The 18894-nt window shown below is 45.0% G+C and overlaps 1 protein-coding gene across 2 annotated transcripts in view; it reads left to right on the top strand.

Annotated features, from left to right (window-relative positions):
* The first annotated feature begins 2626 nt into the window (after positions 1-2626).
* LOC134757216 (histone-lysine N-methyltransferase 2C-like) overlaps positions 2627-18894 on the top strand; it is a 77789-nt gene continuing 61521 nt past the window's right edge. Inside the window, exons 1-2 of one of the 2 annotated variants that reach the window (XM_063698379.1) lie at positions 2627-2644; positions 4153-4314. The gene's annotated coding sequence lies outside the window, so the exon portion shown is untranslated. Of the gene's footprint in view, positions 2645-2664; positions 2685-4152; positions 4315-18894 lie in introns of those variants that run through there. The other variant, XR_010130901.1, reaches the window with a different exon arrangement.

The following is an 18894-nucleotide window of genomic DNA, read 5'->3' as shown; positions in this document are numbered from 1 at the left end:
TTCTACAAAACCAGTATCATCCTGACACTAAAATCTAGCAAGGAAACAACAACAACAAACTACAGGCCAATATCTGATGAACATAGATGCAAATATCCTCAACAAAATGCTAGCAAACCAAATCCATCAGCGTATCAAAAATGTAATTCATCGTGATTACATAGGTTTTATTCCTGAGATGCAAGGACTATTTAACATACGCAAATCAATAAATGTGATTTACCACATAAACAGAATTTAAAACAAAAATCATATGATTATCTCAACAGATGCAGATAAAAACATTCAATAAAATTCAACATCCTTGCCAGTTGCAGTGGCTCACACCTGTAATCCCAGCACTTTGGAAGGCAGAGGTGGGGCAATCAACAGAGGTCGGGACCAGCCTGACCAACATGGAGAAACCCCATTTAGAACTAAAAATGCAACATTAGCTGGGCGTCGTGGCGCATGCCAGTAATCCCAACTACTCAGGAGGCTGAGGCAAAAGAATGGCTTGAACCCGGGAGGTGGAGGTGGCAGTGAGCCAAGATCACACCGCTGCACTCCAGCCTGGGCAACAGAGCGAGACTCCGTCTCAAAAAACCAAACCAAACCAAACCAAAACAAAAAAACCCTGAAATCATATCAATTATTTTTTCTGACCGGAGTGGAAGAGTATTAAAAAATCAGTAACAGGAGGAATTTTTTTCCCGACCGTCTTTGGCTCCCTCTCTCGCCACCCTTTTTCTTCCTCCATCTACTCCAAAACATTTTCCCCACGATTTTTTCCCCACTGCCTTTTTGCAAAGCCTTCTATACTTTACCGCTCACTTCCGTTTTCCCCACCCATCTACCCCAAAACTTTTCCCCACCGTCTTTTCTCCCTCTCTCTGGCCAGCCTTTTCTCCGCCTCCCGCTCTCATCATCCTCTTTGGCTCCTTCATCTCCCCAAAAACATTTCCCTCATCTTTTCCTAAAGCCTTCTCCCCACTCCTGCTGCTCGCCACCCTCTCTTTCCCCTTCCGTCTACCCAAAAACTGTTTCCCTCTCGTCTTTTTTCCCTTCCTCCTTGCCACCCTTTCCCTTCTCCATCTACCCAAAAACATTTTCCCGCCGTCTTTTTGCAAAGCCTCTTCTCTACTCCTGCTCACCACGCTCTTTTAACCCATCTACCTCCCCAATTTTTCCCTGCCATCTTTTCACAAAGCCTTCCCCTCTTCCCGCTCGCCCTCTTCTTTCCTCTATCCTGCTTGCCACCCTCTTTTTGCCCTCCATCTACCCCAAACTATTTTCCCCATCGCCTTTTTCCCAGTCCTCTTTCCCCACTTCCTCTGGCCACGCTTTCTATTCTCCTCCCGCTTGCCACCCTCTTTTCCCCCTCCATCTACCCAAACACATTTTACCCACTGTCTTTTCTTTCTACACTTTCTTTTCTGCCTATCGTCTTTTCACAAAACCTTTTCTCTTTCCCGCTTGCCACCCTCTTTACCCTTCTCCCACTGGCCACCCTCTTTCCCCCCTCCATCTACCCAAAAGCTTCTCTCCTCACTGTCTTTTCGCAAAACCTTCTCTCCCTCCTGCTCGCCACTCTCTCTTCCCCCTCCCTCTCTGCAACCTCTTTTCTCCTCCCACTTGTCACCCTTTCCCCCCTCCATCTACTCAAAATCTTTTTACCCGCAGTCTTCTTTCCCTTTCTTCTCTCCCCACCATATTTTTGCAAACCTTCTCTCCTTCCTGCTCATCCCCGTTCCCCCCTCACAACCCTTTCTTACCCCCTTCCATCTACCCAAAAACTTTTTCCCCACCATCTTTCTGTGAAACCTTCTGTCCCTCCTGTTCACCACCCTGTTTTTCCCCCTCCATCTATCCCCCAATTTTTTTTCCCAACATCTTTTCCTCACCGTCTTTATGCAATGCCTTCTCTGGCTCACCATCCTTTTTTCCTTTTGACACTAACCACCCTCTTTACCCTTCCATCTATCCCAAAACTATTTTCCCCTTCCTACCTTTCCAGCCACGCTACAGTGTCTGTCGCCACCAACTGCAGGGAGGCCAGCCATGGTGCAGCAGGTTACAGCCTCCAGTCTGTCCTGGTCCTCTAAGCTGGGCTGGGAGCAGCTCGGTGAGCAGACACAGAAAGACCTGGAATAGCCTGACTCTTCTTCAGCACCATTTATGTACTGAAGTTATGCATATGCGGTTCGTGGACTACAAGTTCCAGCATTGGATAAGAGAGAGCCCGGAGGCCTACTCTGATTGGACTTTGTTATCATGTTCTGATTGGATGAAAGAAAGTCTTAGGACAACCAATCAGAGTATGAAAATAAAGTCCAATCAGAGAAGGCCTAGAGATTTTCTCTCACCCAATCAGAACATGTAGTCCAGAAACCATGCGTGTAACTCCATGTACATGCTGAGGAGGCCTCACGCCAGTTTAGGGTCTCCGGTATCTCCCGCTGAGCTGCTCTGTTCCCGGCTTAGAGGACCAGGAGAAGGGGGAGCTGGAGGCTGAAGCCTGTAACACCGTGGCTCATCTTGCTCTGGATGGTGGTGGCAACAGAGATGGCAGCTCGGCTGGAGTGTTAGGAGGGCGGCCTGAGCAGTAGGAGTGGGGCTGGAGCAGTAAGATGGCGGCCGGAGTGGTAAGATGGCGGCCGGAGCGGTAGCGGGGAGGCTGGAGCAGTAAGATGGCAGCCGGAGCGGTAGGAGTGCAGCCTGAGCGGTAGGAGGGTGGCTGGCAGCTGGAGCTGCTCTTGACTGGCTAGAGGTCTAGGAGAAGGTGGGGACTGTGCCCAACGCTGGCGGCTGGAGCCTTGGCCACCGCGGCTCGCCTGGCTGCGGTTGGTGGTGGCGACGGAGGCTGCATCTCTGTTAGAGTAGTAGAAAGGTGGCAGGGTAGGTGCGCTCTCTGCGGCCACACTGCCCGCTTGCAGGGTGGTGGGGGAGCGGGTTTGGTGTGCTTTTGGAGCTGCACTGCCTGCCACGGGGGGCTGGTGGGTGGCACTATCAGGTGTTGAATTGCTGGCAGTGGGGCAGGTTTGCTGCGCTATCAGAGTCTACACTGCCTAAGGTGGCGGGGGGTTGGAGGCAGGTTGTGTGTGCCATCGTGCACTGCCAGCGGCGGGTGGTGGGGTGTTAGGGGCATTATTAGCTGCTACACTGGCCAATGCAGGGGGCGGGTTGGGTGAGCTATCGTGAGCTGCAATGTCAGCAACAATGCCAACTGGCAGGCAGTCGGGGGTGCTTTAGGGGAGCTGTGAAATGTTGCATTGTCTGTGGGGGAAAGGGGGTGGGGTCAGGGGGTTTGTTGGGTGCACTACCCCGGGCGTTCACTGCCCGCGACAGTGAACCGCAGTGCCCCGCAGACTGGGGGCGCTATCTGGGGCTATACTGCTTGTGGTCCGGGTGGGGGGTGGGTTTGATGGGGTGCTGTTTGGTGCTGCAACACCCGTGGCGGGGATGGGTTGTGGACACTATCGAGTGTCCACCACGGGTGGTTTGGGGGCGCTATCAGGGTTACACTGCCTGCAGCAGTCTCTGGGTGCATTGTGGGCACAATCTGGGGGCTAAGCTTGTGGTGGAGGGGGCAGGTTAGGGGCGATATGGGGGGAAGCTGCACTGCTGCTTCCAGTGGCAGGTTGTGGAGGTGGCCACGACCATGGTGGCCTCTGAGGAAGGGGCCCTTCTCCTCTTCCCGGACTCAAGGCTCTAGAGGGTGAACAACTTCTGCTCGTTTTGGAGCGCGGAGGCTGCACAGAGTTTTCACGGCAATCCTCTGACCACCGCAGGGCCCTCACACCCACCATGGTTACCCGGCCCTTGCCCTCTTGCTCTGTGTTGTGGGGACCATCTAGGAGCCCCAGGCATGGAGTAGTGGGCACCACGGGGGCTCAGGGTCCTGTGGGTGGAGGAGTCAGGAATGGGAACTGGTACTTGGGTGGGGAGGACTGGCTGGGTCTGAGTTTCTGCTGTTCTTGCTCCCCAAGGAGCCGCGGACACTGTGGTGTCTCCAGTCCCCACCCCAGGTCAGGAGGCCAGCTTGGTCTAGGAGGAGAGGCTGGACTTTGGAGGGTGGGTGTGAGTGCCTTCGCTGAAACTGGCCCCAGCCACCCAGTGGGCAGCATGACAGGATGAGGCTCTAACACTGCCACTTTCTGCATCCTATTGTAGGTTTCTCTGGCATTGTCTGCCCAGCTGCTCCAAGCCAGGCTGATGAAGCAGGAGTCCCCTGTGGTGAGCTGGAGGTTGGAGCCTGAAGATGGTACAGCTCTGTGATTCATCTCCTGCAGTTGTGGCGGCCATGGTGATGGAGACGGCAGCTCAACAGGAGCGGTAGGAGGGTACCCGTGGAGGCCAAGTGGTAGGAGCCTTGGAGGGTGTGCAGGTGCATGGAGGGTGACAGCAGCGCTGATTCCTTTGGTGTCGGTGCTAATGGTGGCAGCAGAAGCAAGTCTAGGGGCCAGGAAGGGGAAGTAGGAGAGCTTTGGGGCCCGGCCCGGCCTGGGGTGGGTTAGAAGCTGCTGGTTCTGTACTGCAGGCTTCAGTGACAGTGGTGGAGGTGCAGCCAGGGTAAGGAGGAGTCCTCCCCCTTCTCCTGTGGTCTCTGGTCTCTGGACGGTGCCCTCCTTCTGCTGGCATCTGAGCCAGGTGTGAGTGGCAGCATTGTTTCATTCTTAACAGAATTTAGGGGCTTACTATTTGTGTATCTTTTTGTTTTTGGTTGTGATAACCCTTAAGGGACAAAAGGCTTCTTTGGCTGGGTTTTGGTGTCGTGGGATCCCCCCATGTAAGACACAGGGTGCTTTCCTGGCAAGCTGTGTGTTGGAGGGAGTTACCAAGGGGAAGAAAGGGAACCTCTCAGGAAGGTGGCTGCTGTGGCAGGTCCCCTGCCTCTGGGCACCCTTTGGGCCACCTAGTTTCCCCTGCAGAAGAGGGGAGGCTTAGACCGGTATCACTTGTATCATCAAAGAGGAATCCTGGCTGGGCCAGTTGATTTGACCTTCCCACTTCTTCAGCCCACCTGCCCATGGTGTCACCTGGGGAAAGTGGAACCTCAGGCCACAGGGGCAGAGGCTTCTCCGGCAGGCTGATTGCTATAGCGGATTCTGTTCTGTCTGCTGCTCAGGAGGGCTTCTATGGCCACCGATCACTGCAACCTCCGCCTCCTGAGATCAAGCGGTTCTCCTGTCTTAGCCTCCCAAGTAGCTGGGATTACAGGTGCGCTACCATGCCCGGCTAATTATTTTTTGTTGTTGTTTGTCTTTTTTTGAGATGAGTCTCGCTTGAGATGAGTCTCGCTCTGTTGCCCAGGCTGGAGTGCAGTGGCGTGATCTCGGCTCACTAAAACTCCGCCTCCTGGGTTCATGCCATTCTCCTGCCTCAGCCTCCCTCCCGAGTAGCTGGGACTACAGGCGCCTGCCACCATGCCCGGCTAATTTTTTGTATTTTTAATAGAGATGGGGTTTCACCATGTTAGCTAAGCTGGTCTTGATCTCCTGACCTCATGATCTGCCCACCTTGGCTTCCCAAAGTGCTGGGATTACAGGTGTGAGCCACCGTGCCTGGCCTATGCCTGACTAATTTTTGTATTTTTAGTAGAATACTAAAAATGCACGGTTTCGCCATGTTGGCCAGGCTGGTCTTGAACTCCTGACCTCAAGTGATCTCCTCTGCCTTGGCCTCCCAGAATGCTTGGATTACAGGCATGAGCCACCATGCCCAGCTCTGATCTCTTATTTTTATTAAAGTTTTGAAATTCCACTCCCTAAAAAGGCTGCATCAATTTGTAATGTCATTAGCAATGTGTGATAGGTCTAGTTTTATCAAACCTTTGTCATGTATAATATACTAAAATCTTTATCTTAACAACTGAAAAAAAGTACTTTAGTTCTAAGTTTTTGCTTACTTGATTAGTAGGACTAACGAATATTTTGAATTTCTTTTTCTTTTTTCTTTGAGACCTGAGTCTCACACTGTTGCCCAGGCTGGAGTGCCGTGGCACGATCTTGGCTTACTGCAAACTTCGTGTCCCAGGTTCAAGCAATTCTCCTGCCTCAGCCTCCCAAGTAGCTGGGATTACAGGCACCCACCACCACACCCAGCTAATTTTTTGTATTTTTAGTAGAAATGGGGTTTCACTATGTTGGCCAGGCTAGTCTCGAGCACCTGATCTCATGATCCACCCGCCTCGGCCTCCCAAAGTGTTGGAATTACAGGCATGAGCCACTGCATCAGCCTTTTTTTGAATTTTATTATTTGTGTTTGTTGTGAATTGTCCAGTCGTGTTTTGTCCATAGTTTATTGGGGTGGGGGCATTCTAACTGTTTCGTATTATTAATTTAAGCTTGTTGTATGACATACTTTAAGACATTTGCTCTAAGAATTTCACCTCATTTCATTGTATAGGTAATTATCTTTTGTGTAGTGAAAAGTCCCATTATTTCTTTTAGTTCCTTTAAGATTTTATTCAATTATTTATAGAAGTAGTAAGATAAATATTTGTAGATTAGGTAAACAAAGCATTAGAATTTTTGTCTTTTAGAAAGTAAAAAACATTTGATTTAATGTCTATTTTTGTTCATTCCCATTTCTTATCTAATTAATAGAACACAGTACTGGGAGGAGGAACAAAAACTTAATCATGATATTGCTGTTTTTCATAATAATCTAGGACTAGTAATTAGTCCTCTCTTTCATCAAGAAAATATCGAAGGCTGGATGCCATCACCTGTAATCCCAGCACTTCAGGAGGCTGAGGCAGGTTGATAGCTTGAGCTCAGGATTTCAAAATCAGTCTGGGCAAAATCGTGAGATTCCGTCTCTACAAAAAAATAAAAAATAAAAAATTAGCTGCATGTGGTATGCACCTGTTGCCCCAGCTGCTCGGGAAACTGAGGAGGGAGGATCACTTGAGCCTAGGAGATTGAGGCTGTAGTGAGCTGTGATCATGCCACTGCACTCTAGCCTGGTGGCAGAGCAAGACCCTGTCTCAAAAAGAAAAAAAAAAAGAAAGAAAGTATTGAGAAGTTAACTTATTTCATTATTTTAATGAAAAATAGTTAAGGCCGGGTGCAGTGGCTCACGCCTGCAATCCCAGCACTTTGGGATGCTGAGGTGGGTGGATCACCTGAGGTCTAGAGTTTGAGATCAGCCTGACCAACATGGCGAAACCTCTTCTCTACTAAAAATACAAAAATGAGCCAGGCATGATGCTGGGCGCCTGTACTCCCAGCTAAAAAAAGACAAAAAATTTTTCCAAATACGGTATTTTTATTAAATCTTATTGAGTAGTTTTCACATTGGCAACTCTTTGTGTTTCTTTCTTTTTTTGAGATGAAGTTTCATGCTTGTTGCACAGGCTGGAGTGTGATGGCACAATCTCGGCTCATGGCACCCTTCGCCTCCCAGGTTCAAACGATACTCCTGCCTCAGCCTCCCGAGTAGCTGGGATTACTTGCATGCGCCACCATGCCCGGCTAATTTTGTATTTTTAGTAGAGATGGGGTTTCTCCATGTTGGTCAGGCTGGTCTCGAACTCCTGACCTGAGGTGATCTGCCCCCCCCACCCTTGGCCTCCCAAAGTGCTGGGATTACAGGTGTGAGCCACCACACCCAGCTTTTTGTGTTTCATATGCATTTTTTTTTTTTGAAACAGAGTCTCACTATGTCACCCAGGCTGGAGTGCAGTGGCACCGTATTAGCTCACTGCAACCTCTGCCTCCTGGGTTCAAGCGATTCTCCTGCCTCAGGCTCCTGAGTAGCTGGGATCACAGGCGTGCGACACCACGCCCAGCTAAGTTTTGTATTTTTAGTAGAGACAGGGTTTCACCATGTTTGTCAGGCTGGTCTCGAACTCCTGACCTAGTGGTCTGCCCGCCTTGGCCTCCCAGAGTGCTGGGATTACAGGCATGAGCCATCGCGTCTGGCCTCATACATTTTCTAAATGAGTTTTGTAAAATTTTTTTTTTTTTTTGAGACGGTGTTTTGCTCTTATCACCTAGACTGGAGTGCAGTGGCACGATCTCGGCTCACTGCAACCTCCACCTCCCGGATTCAAGCTATTTTCCTGCCTCAGCCTCTCAAGTAGCTGGGATTACAGGTGCCCGCCACCACACCTGGCTAATTTTTGTATTTTTAGTATAGACGGGGTTTTGCTATGTTGGCTAGGCTGGTCTCGAACTCCTGACCTCAGGTGATCCACCTGCCTCGGCCTCCCAAAGTGCTGGGATTACAGGTGTGAGCCACCATGTCCGGCCAATTTTTGTAACTTTAAAGAGAACAAAAATCCTGAGATGGAAACTTATGTAGAATTTTATTCACAGTTGAAGTTAGTTACATTACAGTGGAAATAAAAACTAGAAAGTTACATTGTATCTTCTAAACATATGTATTTAACATAACTTCACATTTCATTATAGATGGTTCTTTGGAATGACATTTAAAAATTTTGTGGCTGGGCGCAGTGGCTTACACCTGTAATCTTAGCACTTTAGGAGGCTGAGGCGGGTGGATTGCTTGAGCTCAGGAGCTCAACTAGTCTGTGCAGCATGACAAAACCCTGTCTCTACAAAAAATATGTAAATTATCCAGCTATGGTGGCCTGCATTAGTAGTCCCAGCTACTCAGGAGGCTGACGTGGGAAGATGACATGAACCCAGGAGGTCGAGGCTGCAGTGAGGTAAAATCGCACCACTGCACTCCAGCCTGGACAAACTGAGACCCTGTCTCCGAAAAAAGAAATTGTTATAATGAAAGAATAGATTTACATTGTTAGTTTAGTTTTGTTTTTTTTCTCAGAAGTGTAGAGTTTGTTCTTAGTCTGTCCATCTGTATACAAGCATGAACTGTACAGTCAACTGCCTTGTAGAGAGGGGCTGGTTTTTGGTTATGTCTTAAATCTTAACTCCTTTTAATTATTCTGAATTTTAGTGGGATTCCTGTATCATTGTAGATTTGGAAAGTATTGAGTAGGAGATGATAATCTATAATCAGGATTCTGAGTTGGTAAGATTTTATAGATCTGAAAAAAGTAATTTCTTGACCTTGGCCTCAATGAGAAAGTCAGAACTTGACCCTTATTTACCAGCACCATCCCCCTCCCCCCCACAATATTTAAAGTGTTTAAATCACTTATTTTGAAATTCTTATGTGATCCAAGACCACTGTTCACTTAAGCTAGTTTGTTTATTAAAACAAAAGAAGTAGGCTGCAGTTACGTGTTTCTTTTTTTGTTGTTTGGTGTCAGGAGTAGAATACATTTGGCCAGCTTCATGAGAGGATTGGAAAGTTGGAGAAGGAAAAATAGAATTGTTTATGGAGCCAGGAGAATAATTGTCTGTAATTATAGATGCTTGTTTTGAGGTTTGGAAAAGGTGGTTTAAAAATCTTTTAGGAAAAACCATGATAAACATCTATAAATATGACGAAGAAAAATTGGTTGCAACATTTAAAACAATTTTTTTTGAGAGGGAGTCTTGCTCTGTCACCCAGGCTGGAGTGCAGTGGCAGGATCTCAGCTCACTGCAACCTCCGCCTCCTGGGTTCAAGCCATTCTCTTGCCTTAGCCTCCTGAGTAGCTGGGATTACAGGTTCCCGCCACGATGCCCGGCTAATTTTTGGATATTTAGTAGAGATCGGGTTTCACCGTGTTGGCCAGACTGGTCTCAAACTCTTGCCTCAAGTGATCAGCCTGCCTTGGCCTCCCAAACTGCTGGGATTACAGGCATGAGCCACTGCTCTTGGCCAGGTTGCAACATCTTCATTAGACTTGTTTAAATGAAAATTTTCCTTTGTTAAATGGAAGAAAATAAGCTCTGTTTGGGAGAGTGAGGCCCAAGTAGGACATCCGTGATACACATTGAAGATCCGTTTATTTATTTAAATTTTTTGCTCTGCAAAATTGACCAGAGTATGAAGATCATTTTAGTTGGTTAATATTTAAGTTTTGACTTCCTGGCCAGAGATAGTAGATTGGAAAGGATTTAGAGATTTACTGAGGGAGTTAACCCAAGATTTTAACATTGTGATGCAAAATGATGTTAAAACGCGTTTGTTTCCCTTTTATTATTTAAAGAAATCCTAGATTTCTTTAAATAATACAAAGTAATTAAATGGACCTGTTGGGTTACTTGAAATTAAGCAGTAGACAGGGGAAGTTCTTGTAAGTGGTTACTAAAGCGTTAATCTTAGAGGCATTCTCCACTGGCTGTCTGTAGCAGCGTCCCTGATCTGGGCTTTGGAGAAATCCATCCCACATTTTTTAGGTGCCTGCTTTACGTCGGATCTACTTTCTCTACTTGTGCCTTTTCTTCCACCTTCTTCCCCCTCCTCTTTCTCATAGATGGTGTGGAGGTGGGACAGAGGGAGGGAGAGGGAGATCAATTGACTGATTGTGTGTTGAGGGGGTGGGAGGTCGGAGATTCTCAGGGCCATAAAAGTTGCACGAAATCAAATGCTCTGTTTTTTTTCTAGTGTGGGCCCTGCCATGAGATCAGGTTGTCAGGACTTGATTGGGAGCCACGGATCCCACCCTACTGAAAACATTGTTGCAGGATGGGATAGGATGAAGCTGGAAGTCTTATCAAGTGGTATTATATCTGGCACAACAAATGGCCAGAACCCCAAAATACCCTAAGGATAAAAAGTTTTTGTTTCTTTTCATAGGATATTTTTGTATCTGGTTTGGAAGGATGACTTGAGTTGGATTGTACCGTTAAAGACAAAATGAACGATTGTATTTATTATGTATTTAACCTTATTAAAGCATTAAGTATGATAGCACTAGTTATAGAGAATTGTGTGTGTATGCACACACATACACATATATATACTTATACACACATATACATATATACACACACCATATACATATATATTTTTTGAGACTTGGTCTCACTCTGTCATCCAGGCTGAAGTGCAGGAGTGAGATCTTGGCTCACTGCAGCTTCGACCTTCCGACCCCAGTGATCCTTCCACCTCATTCTCCCAAGTAGCTGGGGCGGTGGGGATGTGCCATCACCACCAGCTAATTTTTTTATCTTTTATTTTTTGTAGAGACGGCATCTCTCGATGTTGCCCAGGCGGATCTCGAGCTCCTGGGTTCAAGTGATCAACCCACCTCAACCTCCCAAAATGCTGGGATTATAGGCGTGAGTCACTGGGCCCGGCTGAGATGTATATATTATATATACATCTCATATACATATACATATATACATAATCTCATACATAAAAATTATACATAATATATATAATATTTATAATATAATATATGTAATATATATAAATTAAAAAATTTAAAAAATTTTTATTTTATTTGAGATGGAGTCTTGTTCTGTCGCCCAGGCTGGAGTGCAGTGGCGCTGTCTTGGCTCATTGCAGCCTCCACCTCCCAGGTTCAAGCAATTCTCCTGCCTCAGCCTCCCGAGTAGCTGGGATTACAGGTGCCAGCCACTATGCCAGGCTAAATTTTTTGTGTTTTTAGTAGAGACGGGGTTTCACCATGTTGGTCAGGCTGGTCTTGAATTGCTGATCTCATGATCTGTCTGCCTTGACCTCCCAAAGTGCTAGGATTACAGGCATGAGCCACCGTGCCCAGCCTATATTTTTAATAATGAAATCAGAACTAGGTTTGTAAACAGGGAAAGAACAAATAATCATAAAAGTTTTATGTTCTGGATTTGGAAGTTGGTTGATTTAAGAGTAATGAGAATAAATAATATCCCCTCCCCCTTTAGTTCTCAAGGTTTTCCACTTAGTTTAAGTAGTTTTATTAGCTATAGTAGAGTAACTCAGCATTCTGAAATATTTGTATAATTTGAAAAGTCTCTGAAAGAACACTGATTCAGGTATAGCATTGCAAGTTTGAGGGGTTTCAACAGATTTCTTCATGTGTGTTTAATTCCATGATGGCTTAAAAAAAAAAACCCAAGAAATAAAACCTCTGGTCACTTAACCAGCATTTTATTTTATTTATTTTTATTTTATTTTATTTTATTTTTTGAGACGGAGTCTTGCTCTGTCACCCAGGCTGGAGTGCAGTGGCGGGATTTCAGCTCACTGCAAGCTCTGCCTCCTGGGTTCAAGCAATTCTCCTGCCTCAGCCTCCCAAGAAGCTGGGACTACAGGTGCCTGCCACCGCACCTGGCTAATTTTTTTTTTTTTTTTTTTTTTGTATTTTTAGTAGAGATGGCGTTTCACTGTGTGGTAGCCAGGATGGTCTCGATCTCATGACCTGATCCGCCTGCTTTGGCCTCCCAAAATGCTGGGATTACAGGCGTGAGCCACTGCGCCTGGCCCACTTAACCAGCATTTTAACATATTCTGAAAATCTGATTGCCAGAATTTAATGACATTAGAAGAAATTTTTTAAAAAGCTCATAACTATTACGTAGCAAGTATGTTTTCAAAGAACTTGTTTTAAGGTGGGTCTTGGTGGCTCACACCTCTAATCCCAGCACTTTGGGAGGCTGAGGCAGGTGGATCACTCAAGGTAAGGAATTCAAGACCAGCCTGGACAACATAGACCCTGTCCCTACAAAAAATACAAAAATTAGCCAGGTGTGATGGCACATTCTTGTGTGATCCCACCTAATTGGGAGGCTGAGGTGGAAGGATCAGGTTGAGCTCTGGAGGTCAAGACTGAAGTGAGTTGAGATGGTGCCGCTGCACTTAAGCCTGGGTAACAGAGGGAGACTCTGTCTCAAAAAAAAAAAAAAGAAACCCACCCAGTTTGATGAATTAGATACATATTAAGTGAAACTATTTTTCAGATAGTGTAGAATTAACTTCATTATGTTCACAATTAAATTCATATTGGACTGTTACCTATTCTAAGATATTTGATATTAACCCTCAAGGGACACTGGCTACATTTTTTTTTTTTTTTAACAAAACCTTGTAGTTTATGTCAGTGGTCTCCAAACTTTTTGGCACCAGAGACTAGTTTTGTGGAAGACAGTTTTTTTCCACAGACACCAGGGGGAGCAGGGAGGGGGTGGTTTTGGGGTGAAACTCTTCCACCTTAGATCATCAGGCATTAGTTAGACTAGTTAGATTCTCATAAGAAGCACGCAGCCTAGGTCCCTTGCTTGTGCAGTTCGCAATAGGGTTTGTGCTTCTATGAGAATCTAATGCCGCTGTTGATCTAGAGGAGGCCGAGCTCAGGTTAATGCTGGCTTGCCTGCCGCTCACCTGCTGTGAGGCCTGGTTCCCAACAGGCTACCGACTGGTATTGGTCTGCAGCTAGAGGTGGGGGGAACACTGAGTATGGTAAACTATCTTCTAGAATAATTTTTTTAAATATATTGAAGCAATAGTGCCTAGTTTATAAGTAGACATATGTATAGTATAAACTATATAGTTTATATTCAGAGTACAAAATCCACCATGGCCACTATTTTTTTTTCTTTTTTTGAGATGGAGTCTCACTCTGTCACCCAGGCTGGAGTGCAGTGGCACGATTTTGGCTCACTGCAACCTCTGCCTCCCTGGATTCAGTGATTTTCATGCCTCAGCCTCCCAAGTGGCTGGGATTACAGGCACATGTCACCACACCCAGCTAATTTTTGTATTTTTAGTAGAAATGGGGTTTCACCATATTGGCCAGGCTGGTCTCGAACTCCTGACCTTGTGATCCGCCCGCCTCGGCCTCCCAGAGTGTTGGGATTACAGGCGTGAGCCACCCCACCCAGCCACCTTGGCCACTATTACAAAAGTAAAGCTAAATAATACTGAAGTATATGTTCCATGTTTTGTAAGGACTGTTGATTTGGAAACAGTGTATTCTAACGATAAATTTTAAATGTAACTAATAGTATATGTTTCTGAATAAATAGGTGCTACTTCTAATATAAAGTGTCATATTTGTTTTAAAATCATTGCTCAAGTTGTATAGTTGTTTTGGGCACATATTTTCAACTTCTAGACCAATACAAAATGTAAAATAAGTAAAAGACGTGATATAGTTGTATCCTTTCTAAACACTGACCTATTTTTTTTTCCTTTGCTACCTTTCTTTTTTGAGACAGAGTCTCGCTCTGTTGCCCAGGCTAGAGTGCAGTGGTGCGATGTTGGCTCACTGCAGCCTTCGCCTCTCGGGTTCAAGTGAGTCTCTGGCCTCAGCCTCCCAAGTAGCTGGGATTACAGGCATGTGTCACCATGCCTGGTTAAGTTTTTGTATTTTTAGTAGAGACGGGTTTTATCATGTTGGCCAGGCTGGTTTCGAACTCCTGACCTCAAGTGATCTGCCTGTCTTGGCCTCCCAAAGTGATAGGATTACAGGCATGAGCCACCACACCCGGCCCCTTTGCTACATTTTAATGATAATGAAAATGTAATCCAAGTGTCAGATTATTCAATAGCTTCCTGTCTTTTGGTTTGTGGGAAGTTTGATACATCATTTTTTAATGTTTCTTAGCCCTTTGTTATATTTCATGGATAGTGGGGAAGTGAGTCTGTGACTTGATTGAAATGTATTGTACAATGCATTCATCTGCATCATAGGCACTTGGCTTTTAATGGTGAAGTGGAAGCTAAACTTCTCCTTAGAAACAATTGCACTGATTTATTTAACTGATATTGATGATGCTCCATAAAGATAAAAATGTCATTGCGTGGAGGCTTACTTGTGATGTAATTTGTATTTTGGAGAAGTAAATCATAGTATGATTTTAGATGTTTTATTAACATCTAAAATGTTTCAGTTTCTAGAGTAGAATATTGTTAAACAAAATGGTAAACACTGTAAACCATAATACTACAGCAGTCCCCTTCAGCTGTCTTCTCCTTCCCAAGAAGAAACCATTACCACCACTACCTCTTCTCCCTCCAAAACAGAAACCATTACCACCTCCACCTCTAACAACAGAAAAAAAAATGCCAAAAAATAAAAAAAACCCTTTTTTGACCCCACACTGTGGCTCACACCTGTAATCCCAGCACTTTGGAAGGCCAAGGCAGGATCCTCTTGAGACCAGGAGTTTGAGCCCAGCCTGGGCAACATCAGGAGACCTCATCTCTACTAAGAAAAAAATGGCTGTGTGTCGTGATACACCTATAGTCCCAGTTATTTGGGAGGCTGAGGCAGAAGGATCACTTGAGCCTAGGAGTTCAAGGCTGCAGTGAGCCATGATTGTACTACTGCACTCCAGCCTGGGCAGCAGAGGAAGACTCTGTCTCAAAAAACAAACAAGAACACCTTTTTAATCTGTTAACTCACGGTTTGTTTAAGATTTTCTTTTGGCCATTTTTGATGCCTTTTTTTTTGAGACAGATTCTCACTCTGTCTCCCAGGCGGGAGTGCAGTGGTGTGATCATGGCTCATTGCACCCTGGACTTCCCAGAATCAGATGATTCTCCTACCTCAGCCTCCCAAGTAGCTGGGACTGCAGGCACACACCACCATGTCCAGCTAATTTTTGTATTTTTTGTAGAGACTGGGTTTTGCCATTTTGCCCAGAATGGTCTTGAACTCCTGGGCTCAAGTGATCCACCCACCTCGGCCTGTCAGAGTGCTGGGATTATAGGCATATGCCAGCTGCACCCAGCCCATTTTTGATATCTCAAATCTTTCATCATAGTTTAGTCAGCCATATTTTTCCTAGATTTTTTTTTAAAACTATTTTGTCTTGCTATCAAGCTATTACTCTGTAGTTTTACATACATTCTTTATTTTAACTAAACTGTTATGAGCAATAATTTGTGATAACTTTTTTTTTTTGAGACAGAGTTTTGCTTTTGTTGCCCAGGTTGGAGTGCAATGGCGCATGTGATCTTGGCTCACTGCAACTTCTGCCTCCCAGGTTCAAGCGATTCTCCTCCCTCAGCCTCCCGAGTAGCTGGAATTACAGCCATGTGCCAACATGCCTAGCTAATTTTTTACTTTTAGTAGAGACACGGTTTCTCCAAGTTGGTCAGGCTGGTCTCAAACTCCCAACCTTGGGTGATCTGCCCACCTCGGCCTCCCAAAGTGCTGGGATTACAGGCATGAGCCACCACGCCCCGCCAATTTGTGATAACCTTTTAATCTTTTTGTATCGTGTATTTAAACTTTTAAGTTCTTTTCCCTGTCAATTTCTGACAGATTAAACAATAATAATCTTTATATTACTTAAAAGCTTCTTCTAAAAGGTACAAAGGAAAAAATGGAATGAAAAGTGAACTAGGCAGAGTGTAATGGCTCCTGCCTGTAATCCCAGCACTTTGGGAGGCCAAGGTGGGCAGATCACATGGGACCAGGAGTTTGAGACCAGTCCGGCTAACATGGCGAAACCCCATCTCTACTAACAGTAAAAAAATTAGCCAGGTGTGGTGGTGCATGTCTATAATCCCAGCTACCTGGGAGGCTGAGGCATGAGAATCACTTGACCCTAGAAGGTGGAGGTTGCAGTGAGCAGAGATTGAGCCACTACTCCAGCCTGGGCAGAAATTAAAAAAAAAAAAAGTGAAGTTGAACTAAATTAGGTCTGGTGAGTTTGAAATGATGGTTGTACATACCTCTAAGATCAGCAAAACCTAAATCAATCTAGAGAACAGGTGTTAAAGATACATTTTTGGTGGGTCATGGTGCCTCATGCCTGTAATCCCTGCACTTTGGAAGGCCAAGGCGGGTGGCTTGCTTGAGCTCAGGAGTTTGAGACCAGCTGGGCAACATGAAGAAACCCCGTTTCTACAGAAAATACAAAAATTAGCCAGGCACGGTGCAACATGCTTGTGGTCCCAACTCCTCAGAAGGCTGAGGTGGGAGGATTGCTTGAGCCCGGGAGGCAGAGGTTGCAGTGAGCTGAGATCGTGCCACTGTACTCCAAACTGGGCAACAGAGGGAGACCCTATCTCAAAAAACAAAACAAAACAAAACAAAAAAACAAAAAAGATTTTCATACTCTGGTAAAGTAAGTATTAAAATTAGGAAACTACGGATTAATTGGATGTTTTGGTCTGGTCGAAGTACTGTGAATTAAATTTTTGGTTACACTTTACTTTGATAAGCAGTGACGGTCCAGTAATTTTGATGATAGTCTATATATCATGTAACTTGACTTATTTAGTTGTCTACAAATATCTTTTTTTTTTTTTTTTGGGACCTGAGTCTTGCTCTGTTGCCCAGGCTGGAGTGCAGTGCTGCGATCCTGGCTCACTGCAACCTCTGCCTCCCGGGTTCAGGAGATTTTCCTGCCTGCACCTTCTGAGTAGCTGGCTTAGAGATGTGCACCACCACGCCTGGCTAATTTTTGTATTTTTAGTAGAGACAGGGTTTCAGCATGTTGACCAGGCTGGTCTGGAACTCCTGACCTCAGAAGATCTGCCCACCTCGGCCTCCCAAAGTGCTGTGATTACAGGCGTGAGCCACCGCGCCCGGCCTACAGATACCTTTTAAGGTGGTTCTAAAGCCTCAGAAATTATTTATCCTGAAGAGGAAGGTTAAACTAAAGTTTTATTCATTGCATTATGGGGGAAAGTTTAGGCAGAGTATCTTATGGTTTTGTTTTTCATTAAAAGATCAGTATTCTTCCAGATTTTAAGTCCATTTAAAAACTTCAAATAGTAATATACGTACGTGGTTGAAAAAAGTCTAATAGCCCAGAATGCTTATAATAAGGATCAAGAATTCTGTTTCACTCCTTAGTGCCACTCTCCAAACAACTTTTTTGTATCAATTTAAGGGCTACAGGTGCAGTTTTGTTACATGAATACATTGCATAGAGCTGCAGTTTGGGCTTTTAGTGCATCCATCATCCAAATAATGTACGTGTACCCATTCAGTAATTTCTTGTTACTCAGCCTCCTCCCAGCCTCCCAACCTTCTGAGTCTCCAGTGTCGTTATTCCACACTGTGCCCACATGTACACATTATTTTGCTTCAACTTATAAGTGAGAACATGGCCTCCAGGTCCATGTTGCTACAAAAGACATGATTTCATTCTTCCTTTATGGCTGAATAGTATTCATATGTGTGTGTGTGTGTGTGTGTGTGTGTGTGTGTGTGTGTGTGTGTGTGTATATGTGTCCCAATTTTTCTTTATCCAGTCATCTGTTGATGGGTATGGAGATTGACTCCCTATCTTTGCTATTGTGAGTGTTGCTGTGATAAAGGTACGAGTGCAGTTATCTTTTTGATATAATGATTTATTTTCCTTTGGGTGGATACCCAATAGTGGGATTGCTGGATTGAATAGCAGTTTATTTTTTATCATTTTTACTTTTTTCAGATGGAGTTTCGCTCTTGTTGCCCAGGTTGGAGTGCAATGACATGATGTCGGCTCAGTGCAACCTCTGCCCACCAGGTTCAAGTGATTCTCCTGCCTCAGCCTCCCAAGTAGCTGGGATTACAGGCACATGGCACCACACCCAGCAAATTTTTGTATTTTTAGTAGAGACAAGGTTTTACCATGTTGGCCAGGCTGGTCTTGAACTCCTGACCTCAGGTGATCCACCTGCCTTGGCCTCCCAAAGTGCTGGGCTTACAGGCGTGAGTCACCGTGCCCGGCCAGTAGTTTTATTTTTTAGTCATTTGAGAACTCTTTATATGGTTTTCCATACAGGTGGTACTAATTTACATTCCCGCCCACAGTGTGTAAGTGTTCCCTATTGTCTGCATCTTCCCCAACGTCTGTTATTATTATTGTTTCTTTAATAGTGGCCATTCTGATTGGTGTAAGATGATATGTCATTGTGGTTTTTATTTGCATTTCCTCGACGATTAGTGATGAGCAATTTTTTCACATACCTGTTGACTGTTTGTATGTCTTCTTTTGAGAAATGTCTATTAATGTCCTTTGCTAACTTTAAAATTCTTAAAATTTTTTTATTTAAATTTTTTCTTAAGACCAGTTAAGTGCAGTAGTGAAAGGGGAGTAAAGAGTATAGAACAAGGAGTTTGATTGGTAACTGACTGTGAACCATCAATTGGGATAA

The sequence above is a fragment of the Gorilla gorilla genome, chromosome 16, assembly GCF_029281585.2.
Source record: "Gorilla gorilla gorilla isolate KB3781 chromosome 16, NHGRI_mGorGor1-v2.1_pri, whole genome shotgun sequence".
NCBI lineage: Eukaryota > Metazoa > Chordata > Mammalia > Primates > Hominidae > Gorilla > Gorilla gorilla.
This window is presented reverse-complemented; position numbering and strand designations above follow the sequence as displayed.